The following is a 23,466-nucleotide window of genomic DNA, read 5'->3' on the forward strand; positions in this document are numbered from 1 at the left end:
TTTTGTGTGCATGTACCAATTAATGCACAACACATTAATACACCCTAGCAATCACACCCTCATAGTGTGCATTATCCTGCCATGTAGACAAGCCCTAAGCGGTTAAGGAAAAGTTTGGCAAATGAGAGTGAGTGCTGTTTGTAATAGTTCTATGTTCAAGCACACCAGCAGGGTCTGCATGGCCCAATTAATATGCTCTAGAAATCATACCCACTGTAGTATGCATCATCCGACTGTATAGACAAGCCCTTAGTTTACCTAGCCTTCCTATGTCTTTACGTGCTCCCACACTCACACTTTTATGGGTAATTATATCAAGCCAACTTAGTCTGCAAGTAGGGTGACCAGATGTCCCGATTTTATAGGGACAGTCCCAATTTTGGGGTCTTTTTCTTATATAGGCTTCTATTACCCCCACTCTCTGTCCCGATTTTTCACACTTGCTGTCTGGTCACCCTATCTGCAAGCTTCTATGAGCAGAGAGCTGGAGAAATTGGGTCAGATCCTCAGGTGTGCCAGACTTCTGCATGTTGCATTTGGTAGGAAGTGTGGGCCTACATTCTGCCCCACACAACTCCACACTCAGATCCTGGGGACAATGGGCTTATTCAGGCCTTTGCACAAATAATAGCAGCTTTTGCACTGGTTGGAATGTTGGGAATGTTTGAAATCCAAACTCTACTTAGATCCAAATTTTGTAAAAGGCTTTTGTAAGTGGGCTGAACCAAAACTTTGTATCTGAATTTTCAGGTGTTTGAAATCTAGACCTAAATTTCATGTCTTCAGATGATGCCTATGTAATGCCGACACACCCTGGTCATCAGTGGGCGGGATCGAATCTGGGACCTCTGGAGCTTAGTGCGTGGGCCTCGACTGCATGAGTTAAAAGCCATATGGCTATTAGCTATGGCTACAGAGCAGACTCATTTTATCTCTAAGTGATCTCAGTGCCACTAGATAGGACAGAACTCCACACCCAGAAGATGTGTGGGTTACACCTACATTATTTTTGAGTGATCTATAAACTCCACACTGTACTTTGCAAACTGCTATTTTAGCAAATCAAAACTTGTCTTATTATTGTAATTGTTGTTACTAACACTTATATCGCAGTAGTGTCCGGAGTCCTCAGTCAGGATCAGGGTCTGATTGAAGGGTGAGTTGAGGAGGGATGCAATCAAATATATGCAATTTTTATATTAATCTGTAATTATTATCAATAGATAATCATTTGCCTCTCAACCTAGCCATTGTTAATTGGCTGGTTTTCTTATAGGTGTCCAGCTACTGGAAACACAAAATTAATAATAATTCATATTGTGTGCTTGATACACTGACATTTGTTATATTTTTGTATCATGGTAATTTGATATGTGTATATAAAAAGAATACCCTAAATATACAGGCTTGTGATACATACCATGGCTGATAAATCCTTGTTGCCTTTCCTTCGGAATGGAGTTTTTTCTTTATGAATGTGATAATGCAAGCATGTTTTTCTCATGGTATGTGAATGATTTTCTTTTCATGGCATGTGAAAAAGATGGTTTTACTCTTGACGTTTTCAACTGCGTAAACAATTCACAAATGATGCCCTAGCACAGGGGTCGGCAACCATTAGGAAGTGGTTTGCCGAGTGTTTATTTATTCACTCTAATTTAAGGTTTTGCATGCCAGTAATACATTTTAACGTTTTTAGAAGGTCTCTTTCTATAAGTCTATAATATAACTAAACTATTGTATGTAAAGTAAATACGGTTTTTAAAATGTTTAAGAAGCTTCATTTAAAATTAGATTAAAATGCAAAGTCGCCCCCCCCCCCCACCGACTGATAGCGAGGACCCGGACAGTGTAAGTGCCACTGAAAATCAGCTTGGCATGCATGCCATAGGTTGCCTACCCCTGCCCTAGTACATAAGAATGTGAGGCATTTGGGCTTGCAGGCATGCAGGAGGCATCATGGGAATAACATATGTCCTAAAAGTCAGCTTGCCATCACTGGGGGCCTGGTGACATGTTTGAGGCTCTGCTGCTGACATTGCATGCTGCTAATGAATGACAGTGCCAAAATGCCAGCACTTACCTTGTCACCACCAGAGTTACAATTAAATCACCCCTTAAAGAACTGAAAAGTGAGGAAAGGGGTTTCAGCGAAGGTCATGAGTATCTAGAATTTCTATTCGCTTTGAGCACTGTTGTAATTTCTGATTTGCCACAAAGAAATAACCTAGCAGTCTTCCCACAGAAATATTAGATTACCGGGGCACCGTTAGTACTAGATTTATAATATTACAACATATTGCATTGTACCAAAGTTTACATATCAAAACTATTCAGTGTCCTTAACAGTATTTCTCTCCTATCCCACAAAATCTCTAAAAAGCTTTAAAAATGCATTTACATTTTTTCTTGAAAAAGAACAAGAGGCTTTTCTGCTAAGAAAGACAGCAATTTATATCTTACCCATGCTCCAGTCTTATGGGATCATACAACAAAGATTTGACTGTGTATCCACTGACAATTGAAGATGGAATGAATAAGAACATAACATAAGAACATAAGAAGGGCCGTACCGGGTCAGACCAAAGGTCCATCTAGCCCAGTATCTGTCTACCGACAGTGGCCAATGCCAGGTGCCCCTGAGGGAGTGAACCTAACAGGCAATGATCAAATGATCTCTCTCCTGCCATCCATCTCCATCCTCTGACGAACAGAGGCTAGGGACACCATTCTTACCCATCCTGGCTAATAGCCATTTATGGACTTAGCCACCATGAAATTAACCAGTCCCTTTTAAACATTGTTATAGTCCTAGCCTTCACAACCTCCTCAGGTAAGGAGTTCCACAAGTTGACTGTGCGCTGCGTGAAGAAGAACTTCCTTTTATTTGTTTTAAACCTGCTGCCTATTAATTTCATTTGGTGACCTCTAGTTCTTGTATTATGTGAATAAGTAAATAACTTTTCCTTATCCACTTTCTCAACATCACTCATGATTTTATATACCTCTATCATGTCCCCCCTTAGTCTTCTCTTTTCCAAACTGAAGAGTCCTAGCCTCTTTAATCTTTCCTCATATGGGACCTTCTCTAAACCCCTAATCATTTTAGTTGCTCTTTCTGAACCTTTTCTAGTGCTAGAATATCTTTTTTGAGGTGAGGAGACCACATCTGTACACAGTATTCGAGATGTGGGCGTACCATGGATTTATATAAGGGCAATAATATATTCTCAGTCTTATTCTCTATCCCCGTTTTAATGATTCCTAACATCCTGTTTGCTTTTTTGACCGCCTCTGCACACTGCGTGGACATCTTCAGAGAACTATCCACGATAACTCCAAGATCTTTTTCCTGACTCGTTGTAGCTAAATTAGCCCCCATCATGTTGTATGTATAGTTGGGGTTATTTTTTCCAATGTGCATTACTTTACATTTATCCACATTAAATTTCATTTGCCATTTTGTTGCCCAATCACTTAGTTTTGTGAGATCTTTTGAAGTTCTTCACAATCTGCTTTGGTCTTAACTATCTTGAGTAGTTTAGTATCATCTGCAAACTTTGCCACCTCACTGTTTACCCCTTTCTCCAGATCATTTATGAATAAATTGAATAGGATTGGTCCTAGGACTGACCCTTGGGGAACACCACTAGTTACCCCTCTCCATTCTGAGAATTTACCATTAATTCCTACCCTTTGTTCCCTGTCCTTTAACCAGTTCTCAATCCATGAAAGGACCTTTCCTTTTATCCCATGACAGCTTAATTTACGTAAGAGCCTTTGGTGAGGGACCTTGTCAAAGGCTTTCTGGAAATCTAAGTACACTATGTCCACCGGATCCCCCTTGTCCACATGTTTGTTGACCCCTTCAAAGAACTCTAATAGATTAGTAAGACACGATTTCCCTTTACAGAAACCATGTTGAATATACCTCTTGTGCTGCTATTAGTCTGAGCACAATCCTGCAGTCTTTACTCTGTCCTTACTCAGGCAAAATTCCCATTGACAGAGGTCACAGGACTTGGTCCCCTCCATTTAAATGGACACTCTCTCAAAATGATGAGTCCTCATTACACTAAACTTTAGGCCTTGCTCCTGCAAACACTCATGTGCTATATTTTACTTAGATCAGTAGGCCCAGCTAAGTCAGTGAGAGTACTTACAGTGTGTAAAGTTAATGTGCATAAGTCTTCGCAAGACTGGAACCTTATTTTGTATAAGAGGTTCCCTCCCATACAGACTGTATCCAAAAATGCATAAAGTGAAATAATAATTACCACATGAAAGATGAAAAGTAAGTAGTAGAATGGGAGAAAAATAAAGAGCTATTGGGCAAGAAAGAGAAATGTTGTCAGCTGAGATTTGAAGATAGACTACGTGGAGGGTCAGTGAGGTAGAGAGGCCGGAAAGCCCTTTCTCCAGATGGCAGAAGTTGGAGAGTAGAGATCTGTCTCACTAACAATAGTGAGATTGTGTGAGGCTACAGAGAGGAAGTCAGGGAATGGAGCAGGCAGGGAGGAAGCCTGACTCTGAGGTAGGCAGGAGCAAAGTCCATGGAGAGCTGAATTTGATCATTCGATGAATGAGGAACCAGAAAGTAAAAGAGAGAGACATCCACACATGACAAACGCTAGTTAGGTCTCAGTGCACTTCTGGAAGGATCTTTATTATGGTGATGGAGCCAGTGTAAGAACCTGAACAGAACAGAATGGGAAGTTATGGGGTGGGAGAGTGATGTGGTCACTGTTCTTCACACTTTTATGACAGTGACATTTAGATTATAAAATGAAAGAGTTTTTAAAGTTGAATGAACTTGTCGTTTTTTATTGTTTCCTTTTCTTGATTTTTTTCACTCCAGTTTATTTTCATTAGCCAAATGGTGTCTCTGTCGAGTTTCTAACCATGCCAATTGTCTTGCACTCACACAATGCTGTTGTCACTTGATTTCACATTGCTACAGGATTGATATTTACATAATAAATGTTTGATTTTTTCCCCCCCAAATCATTACAAATGATAATCTGTTTGTGTTTCTAGTATTTGTTGGGTTGATTCTCCATTTCCAGTGAAGTTACACTGGCATGAAAAAGAAAAACAGTGCAAATCAGGCCCATCATTACTATGTATTATCTAGTACTGTGGGTGTCAGTGGCAAAACTTCCATTGATTTCAATGGGAGCAATATCCGACCCTGGGAGTGAAATCCTCATCCTATTGAAGTCTATGGCAAAACTCCCATTGACTTCACTAGGGCCTGATATTCATCCCAAGTGTGTAATTAAAGTCAAATTCTGCTTGCTTGGCTTACACTGCTAGATAGAGTAGTCCTGTTAGGTCCTGATGTAACTCAACTGAATACAGTGGATTTACAGTAGGGATGAATTTGGCCCAAAGTGACTATTCAAGGGTCCTGTTTTGCACACTCTCCCTACCAGGTGCTGTGTTTGCTATAGTGAACAATCCCATGTGACCACGTGAGCAAGATTTGCCCCACATTTTACAGCTATAGATAGGTCAGTGAATTCATCATGATTTGGAGAGAGGAGGTGTATAGATGTGTGCTTATGTGTATATATAGTGTGTATGCTACTCTTCTGTATACAAAATTCATAAAGGAACATCTTAATAGAAAATGTAAACTTTGGAACTAAAAGCTGGCTGCAGGTGGGTTGATGATACTGTTTGTTGCTTGAATTTTTCATTGTTGCTACAAATACATATATTTTTCTGTTGTGTTGCACTGAATTTATTTCATTATGTCCTGCAACTGTTAGATGCAGAATGATGCAATCTGTGATGTATGCAAAGACAATAGATCTTCAGAGTTCTGTCCTGCCTTGCTGCTGGATGGGTGCATTAAGGCAAGAGAAGCTTCTTCTGCCTTTAACTTTCAGGGCACTGGCATAAGACAATATTTGACCTTATCATTTCAAGTGACACTTTTCAAATATGGCTTTGAGAATCCTATATCCATTTGAATCTTTCAAGCATAAGTGTCTTTAAGCCTGTTTCTGGATTCCATGGGTCAGATTCTCCCTTGTGCTAGGTCACTTTGCACAGCACACCCAGCATGTCACCAGGCATGGGAGGATCACTGCAGTGTAGCAAGATCCTCTGTGGCATAGAGTTGCATAATAGTTCTTATATCGCCACTGCCTGCATTTGGCATAGGGAACATGGCATGGGAATGGGAGGGATATGGCTAGGTATTCTCTACACTCTGGTCATTCCCAGGCATTTTAGCAGGCCATTGGGGATGATGGCAGCCAGTGCAAGTCAAAGCTGGCCTAGAATCATGAAGAGCACAAAGGTGTCTCAAAAGAACATTTGCAACTGCCTCCTGAGTTGCACTTTGTGCCTCTCCACAGCAGGGCCGGTGCAAGGAAGTTTCGCGCCCTAGGCAAAACTTCCACCTTGTGCGACACTCCCAACCAGCTAACCCCACTCCCCATCCGGGGAGCCTGCCACTCCCCAACCCGGGGATCCCCCACCCCCAGCAGCTATCCCCCTCGCCGTGGCAGCTAACCCGGGAAGACTTCCCCTCCCCCCTCGCCGCGGCAGCTAACCCTGCCTGGGGAGCCCACCCCAGCTCACCTCGGTTCCGCCTCCTCCGTTCAGCACGCCGGCGCCGCTCTAATTCTCCTCCCCTCCCAGCCTTGTGGTGCTGATTGGAGGAGACTTAGAGTGGGCGCTGTGTGCTCAGCGGAGGAGGAAGAGTGGAGATGATCTGGGGCAGGGAGCAGTTCCCCTATGCGCCCCCCCCCCGTTACTGCGGGCGGCCCTCCCCACACACCCCGCCCCAGCTCACCTCCACTCCACATCCTCGCCTGAATGGGCTTTTAGGCGCCCCCAACCACTAGGCGCCCTAGGCAGCCACCTAGTTTCCCTAAATGGTTGCACCAGCCCTGCTCCACAGCCAAGGATCAGGACCAGAGAACTAGATCCTCAAAAGTATGTAGGCAACTGACTCCCATTGCTTTCAGTGAGAGTTAGGCACCTAAATACCTTTGATGATCTGGGCCATAGTATCCAGAGCAGACTTATTAAAGCATAATGCATATTAACACCAGAAATGGTGCAGCTGTTAATATCCATTTTATCATACATAAAATCAAGCAGCAACTCTGTCTTCACCTTCCCGCCGCTCAGATTAACCAATTTATAATTTACTGTCAGATTTTCTAGGCCACCCCCGTAGCGAACTAGAACTTTGCTCCAGAGCATAATTTATTTCTAAAATCTAGTATGTCTAAAAAGTGATGCACATCTCCAAATGTGAGTACCCTTAATTTTAAAATCTTACTCATTAATTTGCAATAATGAGATGTAATGAATATTTATAGAAGATTTTATCTATACCTATTAATTTGCCATGGTATGCTACTGATATCCCTGCACTTTGAATTAATAACATGAGAGGGAACTAAATGAAAAGCTGCTAAAAATCCTATTCACCATGTGAGACTTGACTACTCTGTTAAAAAGGGTAATACGTTCTGTACAAATGGAGGCTTACTATATAATTCACTGACAGCATCACAGGGAACTAAGTGATTTTGTATGCACATACATTTTATTGCTGATATGGATCATCATTTTTGACTTTTACTTTAAGCCAAAAAAAATTGTCTCTCCTCACTTACTGGAAACCAAATGTCCTCACCTCTCTTGGTAATTGTGAGTCCTCCAAGAAATCTTTCACTTGGATTACAGATCAGAGGAAACTGACTGCAACTCATCTATGATTTCACTAAAGGGTTTGAGAGATGGCTTTGCTCTCAGTTACTGAACATTACACTTATGTCTGTATTTAGTTTGGCAAGCTTCCCCCTTTTTAATTGTAATTTTATGTTTGCTGTTACGGTACATAATTTGCAGGAATAAGAATGTCTCTTTATATTTCAATTTGCCATTTAAATCACAGATCACAGCAACCATGTGGATGTGCTTAGCTCGTTTCAGATAGTGGAATTCAAAGAATCAGCAGAGTGGGTCAGAAAATGGGGAACAAAAATTTGCAAACATTTTCCAAATATTTTATACTCCCTTTTTTTTTTTTTTTTGGTCAGACTCTTCCAACCAGCTCTAAAAACCAGGGCTGTCAGAATAACCCTTGGTCTGCAAGACTCACTGATATGTTGTTTTCTGTGACTGCACTTTTCACCTTGGAATGATTCTCAGCTATTTCAAGCAACTTCACTAGACTAGAGCCCTACCTACAGTACAAAACTAAGTATGTTTGAACATGGTAATGAAACTTGGTGGTGGCCAAATTATTAATGTGGTTTATTCTTGCCTAGATGAACAGAAAGCACATGGTCTTCTAATATAACCATAATGCATTTTCTTTCCACACGGCAAGACTAAGCCATGTTTGGCCACAGCCATGTTTTAAATAGGGTAGATTACACTGGTGCTGGAACTAGGGGTGCTGGTGTGCTGCCACACCCTCTGATTTTAAGTAGTAATAAAAAGTAATAACCCAAATACATGATTTCCATCTTCAGCACCCCTACTATAAAAAATTGTTCCAGCATCACTTGTAGATTATGTAGCGTAGCTTAAGACAGACTTAACCTTGACTATATCAAACAGAGGCCAGTGTTTCCTAGCCTGGCATATGTTAACCCCAGCATGCCCAGAGGAATTCTGACTAACTCAAACAGAATGGGGAAAGGAGATTACCTTTGGGGAGAAACCCCCCCTCCCCACACCCAAATATGAGCTCTGGGTATAAAAGACAGACTAGAGCCTTCAGTAAGTTCTTCATATATTAATTTCTTTTTCTGTAGTTTGTAAAAGAAAAGAAGCCAGCAAATTACTTTTTCCTTCATGGGCAGGTACAATCTCTGGGAATTCTGAAATCCATAATGTATGTCTTCCAGGAGGTGAGTGGAAAAGTAAAAGTTTATGACAGCAAAATATAAACACCACCTTTTTTTGAGCATAAACAAGTTTTTCCGTCAAAAACATACTTTTGAAGCTTCAGGTGTGGCTGCATCTGCTCAGGTCAAATGCTGCAAAAACAGCCTGCAACATTAATTTGAAAGCCAAATGGCTGCTCATTTAGACTATGTTAATGCCTGTTTTTTTCCACCATCTGCCAAAACTTTCACAAGAGGTATTTGTTCCTACAGATGTTAGGAGAAAGGCTCTACCCTTTTTCACCTGCAAACATTGGTAGTGGTAGATTCCAAAGGGGACTCACTGTGCACTCTTTGTTGTTTGTCTTTCATTATTTTCCAGTTTTCCAAGTTAGTTATCCAATCAGGGAGAAGAAAAAATAGCACTTGACACAGGCGACCCATCATACAGCATGTATAACAGATGGCAAGCAGTCAACAATTCACAAACAACCTATAGAATGAAAATTATTCCGACTAAGACTGGATTTGTTAAAATCAGGATTGTTTCATGAATGACTCATGAATGGAAATGAGAGTAAATTTTGTCAGCTACAACTATTCATGGAGACTGTACTACCGGTTCTAGGCTGCATAGATTCATCCAGTATACTCTCCTGTGATGTTATGGTGCTGCTTCTGGAATGCAGGGTGTGCTACACTTTTTTTAAAGTGAGGGACACCATCTAATCCCAATGAGCAATAAACTAACATCCCACTGGGGAAAATTCTTCCTCTGACTTTTCTCCCCCCTGTTTCCTTTCCATAAATGACTACAACTCTAGAAACAGTGTAACTGGTGTCATCCTGCTGTGCAAGGATAGCAGGATATGCAGACAGCTGCCAAAATGCTGAGGGTGTGAGATTACTTCTGAAATTTAGCCATCAGAAATCTGTGCGTCGTAAGCATCTAGCTGCATTTATACTGGGAGAGCCTACTAATGTCCAAACAATTTTCATTTTAACTTGAATTTTGACCACTTCTTAATCTTGACAAGAAAAGGCAGGAATCTAAACCTTTTTTTAAAAAAATAATAATAATAATTCCCAGGACTGTCAAAATGTTTTCTTGTTGCAGCTTAGTTTACATCAGCCTCTATCAAGTGATTGGTATTATTCTTTGTTCACTTCCTGAGAGGAAAGGTACTTAAAATAGCTCTTCACTGGTTTAGAAATGAAGCAGGCTGGGGTTGCTCTTCATTATACATGTAATTGAGTAGCAGCTAACCTCACATGCCAATTTACCATTTATCCTAGTTTTGTGTTATCTGATGTGGGGCCAACACCGTAGTGAACTAGAACTTAGACCTACAGAATGATTTATTTCTAGCTCTAGCATCCAAAATGTGGCATGTCTTCATGTGTGGCCATCCCTAATGTTTTTTTCTGACCTTGGTTTGAAAACTAGAACTAAATGGAGAAAGAAAAATCAACCCGGTTGATTGACTTGTATGAAATACTATTGTGAATCCTTGGCTGCTACCTTCCTGCCTCAGCCCCTGAATGAAAACATTCAAGAAAAAGCCATTGCTGAGATGAAGCATATGTACTATACAAAATAATGGCTCTGTAAATAATACTCTAATTATGCTGCTGCTGGTAGAGAGAACTGTAATGGCACAGCTGCAAGAAAGTAATGTAGTTGGACCTAACCTTCTAAATGGACTCTCCTAAACAATGCATTACTCTAGCTGAGAAAAAGCATACAATTGCTGATCTTATATCACCAACACCAAGCCTGTCATACTGATTTCTAGAGCGGTAGGGGGAGGGAAGAAAAGGCAAGGTGGCCTGCCTTTGTGAAACCAGAGCTTGGTTGCCTGGCAACTTGCTGACCTAACTTGGTATAGATTGTTTTAGTGGCCTGAGTAGATGCCCCAAAAGTCACCTGAGAATTTTTAAAGAAAAGCTTGGGCAAAGTTGAATTATTAATGCAATAAACTAAGTGTTATGCTTCCTGTTTGCTTCTTACAAAAGGGCAATTTCTGAGTGAAATTCTCTGTATAAAAGGAAAAAAAAGTTCTTTGTGCCAATTAAAAAGAACATAACAGTCCAGAAGATGAGCAGTGCTGTCTTGCTTAATAAAAACTTTACAAATGTGTGTAATTTTCCAATAATGGGCTGAAATTTACATATGTTCCATGGCAATGCATTTAGTATAACTCTTGTCAGGGATGCAAAAGGCTACTTCTCCAATATACTCTCCCAGTGGAGCAGACAAAAATAAAATGGTAGATCTAGGCAGGAGATGTTTTGAAGCAGTGTTCCAAATAAAGTTAACAGTGGAACCTGCCCATTCGACAAGTTAATGAAACACCGAACACCGTGGTATGTCTTTACTGTGCTCTAATAATAATAATACTCGGTTGTGTGGCAGGGTGTTGGCCTCAGGCTTAATATTTTGGGGAAATTTCAATCAAAACTATTTGGATATTTTCAAGAATGAGATTAGAGGAAAAACACGTTTTGTCCGTGTTTAAAAAATATATATTCTGGTGACCTTTTCTTTGAGAAGCTCAAAGGCCCCCATGCTTTGGAGTAGGGGCTTTAAAATTTGGCTGGGGGTTGGCTTTTGTTTCAGAGATGTGCTTTTTGCTATTCCTGTGAAAATCCACCAAAATTCAGCAAAGTTATACACCTTTGAAAAGTTTGCATGTGCTCACTAGAGATTTGGTAGTACTTCACAGCTAAAATCTCAGGATTCTGTCCACACTGAGCATGCTGCAATCTTGGACTGTGTGGACTTTATCTGAAATTGCTATTCTGGGATGCTGTGGGCTGTTCCAGAGCTGGGTACTGAAACTGAGAGCAGAGAGACTGTCTCTCCTGTATTCTTATTGTCCCTCTGCTGATGCCCAGGGTGCATGGAAGAGGAAGCTGCCTGATTCAAATGCCAAGAGGACAAGAACCAGAGCAGGGAATGTATTGCGATTTTGGAGATGGGGGAATAATAGCACTAGAGGCTGGCAGGAGATGTCGGGGGGGGGGGCGAGATAACTGACATTGGGAATTGTGGAGATTGGGGGGCTGGGGATTGAGCAGAGGAGACTGGCAATGGTTTCACAAGGAGACTGGGAGTTGGTGGAGGCTGGGGAAAGTGGGCATGGGAAGGGACAAGAGATGAAAGATATATCTAATGAGGAGCTCTGAGAGGGGAATTGGGAAGGGCTGAGCCAGGAGAATGGGACTGGGAGTGGGGTGAAGACTGGGACTGAAATTAAACCCCTTAGGAGCGGAATCTGGGACTGACTAGGTGAGGAGAATGGGACTGTGATGAGAAGCAAGAGGTAAGGAAAAGCCAGGACAGGGACAGGTTGGAAGGAATAGAATAGAAACAGTCAACTTTTTGGGGAATAAGCAGAAAATTCTGTGCCCACTAGAACACACTCCCCTTCGGAGCCTGCAATGGAACCCGGTAGTTGTAAGTATCACTATTTCTGTGCTTTCAGCAAACATTTGTGAACCCACTGGCCAATTGTGTGTGTCATCCTCAGCTAGTACTAGTCCACCTAGGGGATGACAACCTACTATTGCTACTATTAGTTACTCCCTTTGCTCAAGTGGCAGAGGTCTGTGCAGTGAATCTAAAGGTTCTACCCTTGCTGATGATCTATGTGGGGGTTGATATTTTACCACATGATAGAATTTCTGGGGGTGGGGGGGGTCTGTTTGCTTTTTATAAAAATCTTGAAAATTACACACAATATATTTTTAAAATAGTAAGGTTGCAAAGTCAAGTTTTCAAAAGGGAAGAAATGCCAGAATTAGGATACCCATGTCATTGAATTGAAAAATCAATTATTCGCTCAGCTCTGTGGGACGTCCAAATTCAGGTGTCTGTTCCAATGAATATTTAAGTATTTTATAAAAAATGGAACAACTTCAACAGGCAAGAGACCAGCTCTGCCAAAATACCCCCAAGTATCTAGGGCTCTGTTGTGGGATATGAGAGAGAGGGGTTAAAGTTCATGGTCCATATCATCTAGCACAGGGATTTGAACCCAAGTCTACTATTCAGGTAAATGCTCCATCATGCTGCTCTAGCTATTCTTTGTGCAGGGCCTGAGCTGGTGGACAGCTACTAAGCACACCGACTGGATTAGCTTTTACAAACCAGGTAGGAGGGGGACAGTGCCTAGTTTGATGATCTGCTGAGGCTCAGAAATGAGCTGAGAGTCAGGACTGAGGTAGCTGAATGCATGCCCATGCCCATGAGCAGAAATCTAGGTACCTAGGGGATTTTCCCAGCAGGAACTGAGGTACCTACAGGGTTAGAAGACGAGTGTTTTTTGTTTTGTTTTTTTTTATTATTATTATTATGATGATCCAAACTTTGGATTTAGGTCCCTAAAGTGTCAGTTAGGGACCTAAATCCCTTGGAGGATCTAAACCTCATTCTGTAAGTAAATACAAGATGCTCTCATTTCTAGATGGCTGGGCAGCTTTAGTTCCGACCCTTTAATGCATTCAGAATTTCCTTAGTAAATGTTGAGAAATAGACATGATATGAATTGAGGCGTCTCTGAAGCAATCAGAGAAGCTGTTTGTGGAATTTTTTTTAATAGCCCTTTATTCTTCTTCCAGGAGAATGAATTTAGTCCTGAGTAGCATTAAAAAAAAAATCCTTGTTAACTGCCGGTTTCTCTACAGTTCACTGTGATTTTATCCTGAGCCACACCTACTTAAAAGGCAGACACCAGGAGCCTTGGGCTGAAAATACAACTGCAAGTTTCAAGACACTTTTAAGGAAGGTTTCAGAGTGACCACTCTAAAGCACCTAGGATCCTAGCAGCCTGGAGTTCAGAGTGAGTATTTATGCATTTTAAATTAACTGAAATTCATTTTTTAAAATCATTTCAAACAATATAGTTTTTAAAGCAGGGACTCCAATTTTTTTTTAAAGATTAATTTATTGCTTGTGCAAGGTGCTAGGCACTGGCCCCTGAATACCAGGCCAAAGAACAGACAGCTACAGTAGAAACTCCCACTTACATGCCTTGTCTGTGATTTACAAGGGACCACTTCTAAGGGCAAGAGAATAGATTGATCTTTATGTGACAGTCTTCAGCCCTTGGGCTCTCCGAGACTGCCTGTAAGTTGTCACCTAACATAGGGGGAATCCTGCAGTGTCACAAAGTGGTCACCTGCCTGTCTCCGCCATGTGTAGGGAACATGTTGGGGCTGGGGGGGGGGGTGAAAAGTCTGGGGTAGGAACTATAAGATTCTTCCTACCCACCATTTCTCCTTAGCTGCACTAAATTTACATTTGACACTGCTGAGAACTGAGCATTGGAACTAGCCTGAGATCACCAACTCATTTCATATGTGTTTCTGGGCAGCCTTCAGAAAAGTGATGTGCCGTTACTACCAAGGTGGGCTTGAGTTCATCAAGAAATTAAAGATTCCTATTCCGTTACCAATTCTCTAAACCCACCCTGTCCCTCACAGTGGGTTTTTAATAATACCTGCTACTGGATGTTTTCATTCTTGGCCTCTTCGGTATTAAGAAGTACAAATTGTCATCCAAATTTCAGTGACTCTCTAGGAATTGTTTATTTCTTTTAGTTTTTCCTGGTCTGTAGTAACCTGGCATTTGCTTATAAGACAACATCCCTTTTGTTCACAGGTCTTTTTTCAGAAATTAACACTCTACAAAAATAATGAGCTCAGTGAATCTTATTAACACAAGCTGCAGCGGACTGACAAGAAAGTACATAGCTGTCATGTAATCTAATAGTGGTGTCATAATTCAATTACCTATTGATTTTAATTGCCAATACTGTAGTCTAGTTTAATATGAAAAAAAATCTGATATAATTGTCCTTGGTTTTGCCGTGGTGTATTACATGTAATGCATACTATAGCAGTATTGAATATTAGCCAAGTGCAGACATTATGTAAATGTGTGTATGAGTAGATGCAATACAAATATTTTTGTAATCCATATTTTACCAGCTGTGAGTTGTATTGCTCAAGCTAATTATCTTTGGATGTAAAATGGGCAATAACTGTTGCTTTTCAGTATATTGTACAGTCTACACCTGTTCAAAGCAGGCATGAAACGTTACCATTCTGATTGGTTAGGGTTCTCCACCCACTTTGCACAGGTGTAAATGACAGGGTAAGGCAGTGGGGAATTGGGTGCAAAGAATGGAACGTGATCCTACTTTAAAAATACAGGAATAGATCACCAGGTAAACCACGACTCGGTATATTTCTTTGCACTCCCCTACTCCTGAGGATTTGGGTAGGCTAACACAGCCCCTGGCTTAAGTTATTTATAGCAACTCTAATTTATGCCTGATGTTAATCATTCCCCCAGGGCTGTTATATGTTATGGGCTCATTGGAACACCACAGCCATGCTCCCTCATGCCCCTGGCACACCTCGTCTGATGGGGTGGACTAAGAGGGGACACTCTTTGGAGCAAGTTACATCCACTCTGCTCCAGCCATGGATTCTCCTGTGCAAGGGAAAATTGCAGCCAATCTGTGACCCAGAATAGTGCAGAAAAATGTGCTGGAAGCTGAGGATCTCACCTGTAGGATTGCATTTGCAAAGAGTGACTTCAAGAGCCCTATTTCTGGTAAGGTGCCGAGTGCCTCCTGTGAGCTGCTTGGACTCCACTGACTCTCAGTGGGCCCCACACTCAGTTAAAAATAACTGAATGTGCCCTTATGTTTTGGTATCTATTTATTTTTTTTGGTTGAAAAAAAATGGTATGACAGTCAACCATGCTCCATTGACTCAGTCAGTGCATCTGCCGTGTACACCTGTTAATTCACTAGACAATGCACAAATCTCAGTGCCTTTCATATTTGATGCATCAGATGAATAATCAACTGAAATGGTTTTGGCTTGCTGGTCTGTCTGCACTTATAGCAACAGTTTGAAAGGATCAAAGAATGATGGAGGCAATTCAAAACAAGAGCCTTTGATGATTAGCACAGATAGTTTAGATGTATAGACTAATATACCACAATGACTTATTAAAAAGAAGAGTCATTTCAGTGAATTACTTCTTAATGGCGTAGTTCACTTCATCTTTCTTTCCAATGTAGTCCCAGCCCAGGCACTTTATTTTATTACTAGCAATGCCAGAAGAAGCAGATGGCCACTTAAGTAAATAACTGTAAATAAGCCAGATTCTATCTAGTTTGGGGATGTTAACATATTTCCCCACCCTCACATGGGCACATACAGCATATATACACCAGTATGTGCCTCATTAAGGGAAGCAGAAGTGAGGTGGATATCTCCTGGCGTGCACTAATTGCCTTTTGCTGAATTTTCTGGTGCAGCTATGATGAGCCAGAATTTTGCTTAATTCTGATGCTGAAAATATAACTAAAAATAATCTTCTGTCACTCCCATTAGCATTCATTTCCTGAACTCATTTTAGAGAAAAAAAAATCTGTCCAATCAAATGTTACTTTTAAAATATTCTGATTATATGGCCTTAAATTTAACAGGCCTGACTCACCATGGTGTTGGACAGTGGCGTTTAATGGCATTACAACATTGTAAAATTGCAGTGTAAAAGTGGTGAATCAAGCCTGGCATTATCATATAGATAGTGACATCTTGCCCAAAGACAGCTTCCATTTTAGATGCTTATGGCTATATATATATATAGAAACAAATCCCACTAAAATAGGGTTCCATAATTTATAGTACAATTTAATGTGCACCTGAACTGTATAAGAAATTAGAAATCACATCAGTAGACACTACTCTATTATATTGTTGGTTCTTTTAAGTATTAATACAATTTGGAGAGACTGGGATTTTCAAAGGTGCTTTAAGGAGTTAGGGGCTCAACTCCCACTGACTTTCAATAGGATTTGGACTCCTAACCCCATTGATTGAAATTTACGGGGAAAAAAAGAGCCTAAAGACCCAGAATCTGGCAGAACTATGGTCAACGTAGGACCAGAAGGTATTAAAGGTGGATTGCTTCAATTAGCATCAAAGCTTTGGGCCTTATCTTCAAAGCCTTCCAGGTGACTGCTCCAAATAGGTGAGCTTGTCTTCCATGATAGCTAAAATGGAACTGTCAAAATGAAGAATGAAATTTACATATGTAGGTGTGACAGGACAGAGCACAATCCAGACCAGTGGGGGCTGTGCCATCCCTGCCCTTCAACCTTGGTGCCTTACAATGCCCTGCTGTTGTAGCCCCCATGTGAGCTGCTCACAAACAGACTTCCAGCATGCAAGCCACACCCTGAGTGTCTGTGTTTAACTGCAGCCTCCAGCTACTACCCTGGCTCTCATCAGCCTTGGTTATACTGCAAGGTGACACACACAAACACCCTACACACACCTAGACCCAGCTCTTCTCCCAGAAATGTATGTCCTGTACTGCCCAGCCCTCTCCTGGATAGTACAAATACATTAAATTCATTATTCTATTAAGGGAATAATACACTGGTTTATTATTTTAAATAGAATACTCAGATACTGCAATTTAAAAACACTGGAATATATAAAATAGTAAAATATGTTTATTAACTACAAAGGTTTCAATGAGGCATAAAAGTCAGAAATGGCTACAAGAAAAAAGAAGATAAAATGCTTACTAGTATCTACTTAAGAAACTAGCTCAATTGTAAAGCAAACTTTCTCATCGCATGCTCCAGCGGATTATCAACCAAACTCTCAGGTCAGGACTCTTCCCCCAGAGTTCAATGGCTGTTTCCTTTTGTCTTCTCAAGCACAGAGAATGAGGTGGACAGGGTTGGGGGTGTCACTTGGAGTGTTTGTCCTTCCTTTTTTATAGTTTCAGTTCCCCTCTTCAAAACATTTCCAGCTAAGATCCAGGAGATGAAGAGTCTATGGGGAAGGATATTCCCTTCTCTTTTTTTTCCCCCTCACCTGTTTGAACTTCCTTTGTTGTCCCTTCCTGCTTGATGACTTTGTGTACTGCTTAAAAGCAAATTAAGGCAGGCACTAGAGTTGCCAACTTTCTAATTGCAGAAGACTGAACACCTCTGCCACCTCCCTGAGACTCCGCCCCAGCTCACTCCATCTCTTTCTTCCCCTCCCCATCACTTGCTCTCCCACACCCTCGCTCACTCACTCATTCCCACCAGGTTGGGGCAGGGGGTTAGGGTGCGGGCTCTGGGGTGAGGCTGGGGATGAGTGGTTTGGGCTGCAAGAGGAGGCTCCAGGCTGGGGCAGGGGGTTGGGGTTTGGGAGGGGGTGAGGGCTCTGGGGTGTGGGTTCTGGGGTGGGGCTGGGAGGGTTGGAGTGTGGGAGGGAGCTCATGGCTAGGGAAGAGGGTTGGGGTGCAGGAGGGGGTGCAGGCTCCAGGAGGGAGTTTGGATATGGGAGTGGGTTCTGAGCTGGGACGGAAGGTTGGAGAATGGGAGGGGTTTCAGGGTTCAGGCTTTGGCCAGTGCTGACCTCTGGTGGCCCCAGCATTTCCCAGGGATGAAAGAAGTCTGCGCAGCTCCTGGGAAGCAGCAGCATGTCACACCAGCTCCTAGGCAGGGGGGCAACCAAGGGGCTCAGCACACTTCCCCCATCCACAGGCACTGTCCCCACAGCTCCCATTGGCTGTGGTTCCTGGCCAATGGGAACTGCAGAGCCAGCACTCGGGGTGGTGCCTGCGGGCAGTAGCAGCAAGTGGAGTGCTTCTGACTACCCCTGCACCTAGGAGCCGGAGGGACATGCTGCCACTTCCCAGGAGCTGCACGGAGTCTGCCTGCCCCATTCGCACTGCAGCCAACTGGAGTTTTAGCGACCCAGTCAGCTGTGCTGCCTGGACCTGCCATGGTCCCTTTTTGACCAGGCATTCTGGTAACCTAGCCACTCTAGTATTGCTTCCTTTGTTTAGGACAGAGCTGACTTCTGCCTGGGCAGGGCAGTGAAGTTTGAAATGTATGTTCATAACATCATACAGGGGAATCTATAACTCTATATACAGTGTTGCCACTCATATTTTATCAGGTCAATACTGACCAGCAAATTATGAGCTTTCAAATAATACCTTACAAAGCATAGGTTGTACAAAGATCATTTCAATAGTGTATAGGGTGTCACAGCAAGAGACAGAGCTTTCACAGAAACTTTTCATGTATTCAGTGCTCATTACCAGATGAGACCAGTGTGGCCACACAGCTATACAACTGCAGATGATAATGAAAACCTCACTATTTCACCCAGGCTTTCCTGCATTAACACCAAAACCCAATGCATAAATAAATTACCCGGAAACTGGCAGGATGAGAGTTAGAAAAATACATCTCTATTAGGGTGAGTTGACATTTTCTGAATTTCAATTTTTCACTATTTTTATCTGCATTTTGAATTTCAGTGAAAAAAGATTAGGAAAAACATCAAAAAAAATGTTCATGCCCAGCTCTATGTGGCTGAGATTTTCAAAGTTGACCTAATGGGTCTGAGACCCCAATTACTATTAATTTTACTCCTTGGAAGATCTACCGTATGTCTATGTAGAGTTCCTAGTTTTCTGAGTTGCCCAGTTACCAAAGTCATGGGAATACACTAATACCCTAGAAAGATAGACAGATCAATCACTCTCTGAAGCCCATTCCCTACCATTAGAGCCCAGACTTCTTTTCCTGCCCTACTCCATTGTGCAACCAGACAGTGGTTCACTACTTTTGAGAATGACCATGTCAAGGTTTAGCGAGCATGATCTCTTCTTCCAAAAGTGGATATTGTGTGTCACATCCTATCAGCTCTCAGTTTCTGCCACCAGAGAAAGCAGGCACATAAAACTGAATGCTGATGGCAACAATAGTAGCTACTGGCAGAGTCAACAAACTTTCTTCACTTATATTCTACTGCACTATGGGCATGTTATTCCAAAATGCATTGAGAGAACATAGAATTGTTCAGTGTGTGCTATCTTGCATGAATGTGTCATACATATTTGAAAAACAAAAAGTTGGTTGGATTTGGATTCACTAATTCAATGCAGATTATCTGTGTAATTTGAGTGTTTATTTTCAAAGAAACTGTGTGGAAAAAATGTGTGTGTGCAATTCTCAGGAGAGTCTGATTGCAAAAAGCAGGATTGGAGCTGATTAGCCTTTTTACCCTGCCTGTTTTCACACACTGCCATATGAACACTCTAGTGCATTTCCCCGAGCAGATTCTGGAGGATGTTGACACAGAAAATAAAACTCAATTTCATTTGTAGCCTGTGGTTGCAATCAGCAGAGGGCTTGAGCTGGAATTTCTTGGCTATAAATGGGAGAGCAGCTAACAGAGCAATCTCTGACAGATCAGTAACTTTGGAACTTGTTCCCTCATTTTTGCCTGCCAGAGCCTAGATTTGCTAATCTTCTGGGCATAATGCAAAACACATCTTTTCCCCCTAGGCTTTTGTGGAGGGTTGCAGGAGGTGGAGTATATTCTATTTTCATTGTTGAGGTTTTTTGTGGTTTGTTCTTTTTTGCAAATCTTTAGACACACACACACACACACACACACACACACACGCTACATATATGTTAAAGAACGTTATTAAGATTTCAAAACTGAGCATTCCAAAGCTAGGAAATGCCAGTGTTAAGAATGCCTGTGCAACCTTAATTTGGCCCTCTTGTACATACGAATTATGATAGTAATTAATTACATTACCACATATTTTATCCCCTATCCCCTACTGTCTTTTCCCTGCCCCACTTGCTCCCAGCCCTGCATTCAATCTCCCCCAATTCCCTTCCTGGTTCCCACTATCCCTACCCAGCTACTCCCAATCCCCCCTTGCCCCAACACCCTGTCCCAGTTTACCTCCCGCTGTGAGCCTTCAGTCCCCATCTCCCCTATGTTCTCTGTCTCGATCTAATTCCCCTGCATTCCACCACACACACCAGATCCAGTTCTTGTCTCCTCTGCTTTCAAATCAGGTGGCTTTCTTCCTCCATGTTTCCAGTGCCCAGCAGGAGGCTCACTGAGAGCACAGGAGAAACAGGCTCCCTGCTCTCAGTTCCTGTGCACAGCCCCAGCATCACATGGCCTGTAGCAGCCCAGAATTGTACTTTCTGTGATGGTCCGACTCAGCCTCAGGTTGGAGCACACCCAGCATGGATGGAGTCTTCAGGGAATTTAGCTGCGAAGTGCTACCAAGTCTTTTTCCAAAATGGGGGAAGGATAGCTCAGTGGTTTGAGCATTAGCCTGCTAAACCCAGGGTTGTGAGTTCAATCCTTGAGGGGGCCATTTAGGGATCTGGGGCAAAAATTGGTCCTGCTAGTGAAGGCAGGGGGCTGGACTCAACAACCTTTCAAGATCCCTTCCAGTTCTAGAAGATTGGTATATCTCCAATTATTACCTAAAAGGGTTATTACTTGGTCAAACAGGAACAGCATAAGGCAAATTCCCAATACAAAGTCAACCCCACTGCCAAATTTCAAGTGCCTGTTCCAAAGCATAGGGGTACTAGAGCATCTCAAAGAAAAGGTCACTAGAATTATTTTGGCATGAGCAAAACAATGCATTTTCCCCTAACCTTGTTAATCAGAAATAACTGAAGCATTTTGCTGATTTAAAAAAAAAAAGATATTCAAACTGAGGCATAGAACCTTCATGTAAAATTTCAGCCCAAATGGTTAACATTGGCAAAGTTATAAGCTACTGAAAACAGCGTCTTATGAAGGTTGCACTTGATAATATGCAGTGCTAAAAGCTCTCACTGTAACATCTAGGTAAGATAAACAGTCCTTTACCTTGTAGGTTAGATTTATTACATATTTTTATTTTGGAGAATAAGCACCCAGATCATTGGATGGACACCTATGCAGGTTTTTATAAATCTATGGCTCTGTCTACACTGGCAAGTTTCTGCGCAGTAAAGCCGCTTTCTGCACTGTAACTTCCAAAGTGTACACACTGCCAAGCCACTTAGTGCACAGAAACTGCACAGTTGTAGCGCTTCAAAAAAACCACCCCAACAAGAGGCGTACAGCTTTCTGCACTAGAGCTACAGCGCTGTGGTGCCAGTGTAGACACCGTGGCGATTACAGCGCTGTGATTGGCCTCCAGGAGGTGTCCCCTGAGTTAGAGCGCCACTCAGAGAGTGCTGAAGGGAAACTGCTGTTGTGCTTTCACACTGACAGCTGCCTGTGCAATAGCGTGTTCACACTCGTGGCACTTGCAGCGGTATTCAGGAGGTGTCCCACAATGCCTGTTCTCACCTCTCTGGTCATCAGTTTGAACTCTATTGCCCTGCCCTTAGGTGACCAACTGTCATCCCCACACCGTAAATTCCTTTGGAAATTTGAAAGTCCCTTTCCTGTTTGCTCGGTGATGTGTGGAGTGGTTTGCCTCCTGCACCTTGTGGTAGGCATTCCTCAGCTCCTTCACTTTGACCCTGCACTGCAATGTGCCCTGCTCATGGCCCATTTCTGTCATGCATCTGTCCATAGGTGTCATAATTCATATGGCTGAAGCGCAGCTGGGACTGGACAGCCTCCTCTCCCCAAATGTGGATGAGGTCCAGCAGCTCGGCATTGCTCCAAGTGCGGGATCACCTGGTGCGTGGAGCAGTCAATTTGCCCCGTGAATGGCTTCATAAGCCATGGCATTAAGGGGTAAGCGGAGTCTCCCAGGATCATAATGGGCATTTCAACTTCCCCTACAGTTATCTTCTGGTCCAGGAAGAAAGTCCCTGCTTGCAGCTTCCTGAACAGGCCAGTGTTCCTGAAGATGCGTGCGTCATGCACCTTTCTGGATCAACCTGCATTAATGTCTGTGAAAAACCCATGGTAATCCACAAGCGCCTAGAGAACTATTGAGAAATACCCCTTGTGATTAATGAATTCAGTGGCTAGGTGATCTGGTGCCAGAATTGGAATGTGCATGCCATCTATCGCCCCTCCACAGTTAGGGAAGCTCATTTGTGCAAAGCCATCTACAATGTCACGCATATTGCTCAGAGTCATGGTCTTTCGGTGCAGGATACACTAAATGGCCCTGCACACTTCCATCAACACAAGTCCAATGGTCAATTTTTTCCCACTCTGAGCTGGTTAGCGACCTATCGGTAGCAGTTTGGAGTATCCAGCTTCCACAGTGCAATGACCATGCGCTTCTCCAATGATAGGGCAGCTCTCATTCTCATGTCCTTGTGCCGCAGGGCTGGGTGAGCTCATCACACAGTCCAATGAACGTGGCTTTCCTCATCCGAAAGTTCTGCAGCCACTGCTTGTCATCCGAGACATGCATGATGATGTGATCCCACCACTCAGTGCTTGTTTCCTGAGCCCAAAAGCAGTGTTCCACTGTGGTCAGCACCTCCATGAATGCTATAAGCAATCTCATGTCATAGCTAATATGCGTGGTGAGATCAATGTTGCACTCCTCTTGCCTTTGTAGCTTAAGGAATAACTCCACTGCCACGCGTGACGTGTTGGTCAGAGCAAGCAGCATAATGGTCAACAGTTTGGGATCCATTCCTGCAGCCCATAAAGGCACGGCGCACAGTACACAAGCCATTGAAAGTTGGTGCCAAATGCAGACGGAAGCATAGGGATTGCTGAGATGCGAAGCAATGCATCATGGGGTATTGGGACAGGACCCAGGATGCTC

The 23,466-nt window shown here is 42.5% G+C and overlaps 1 long non-coding RNA gene across 1 annotated transcript in view; it reads left to right on the forward strand.

Annotated features, from left to right (window-relative positions):
* The window catches only part of LOC120400148, a 39,745-nt gene extending 24,404 nt beyond the window's left edge, over positions 1-15,341 (forward strand). The window contains exons 2-3 of the long non-coding RNA XR_005595567.1: positions 13,554-13,708; positions 15,226-15,341. This is a non-coding gene — a long non-coding RNA (uncharacterized LOC120400148). The remainder of the gene's footprint in view (positions 1-13,553; positions 13,709-15,225) is intronic.
* Positions 15,342-23,466: the final 8,125 nt, after the last annotated feature.

Source organism: Mauremys reevesii, linkage group 3 (assembly GCF_016161935.1).
Source record: "Mauremys reevesii isolate NIE-2019 linkage group 3, ASM1616193v1, whole genome shotgun sequence".
NCBI classification, from domain to species: Eukaryota; Metazoa; Chordata; order Testudines; family Geoemydidae; genus Mauremys; species Mauremys reevesii.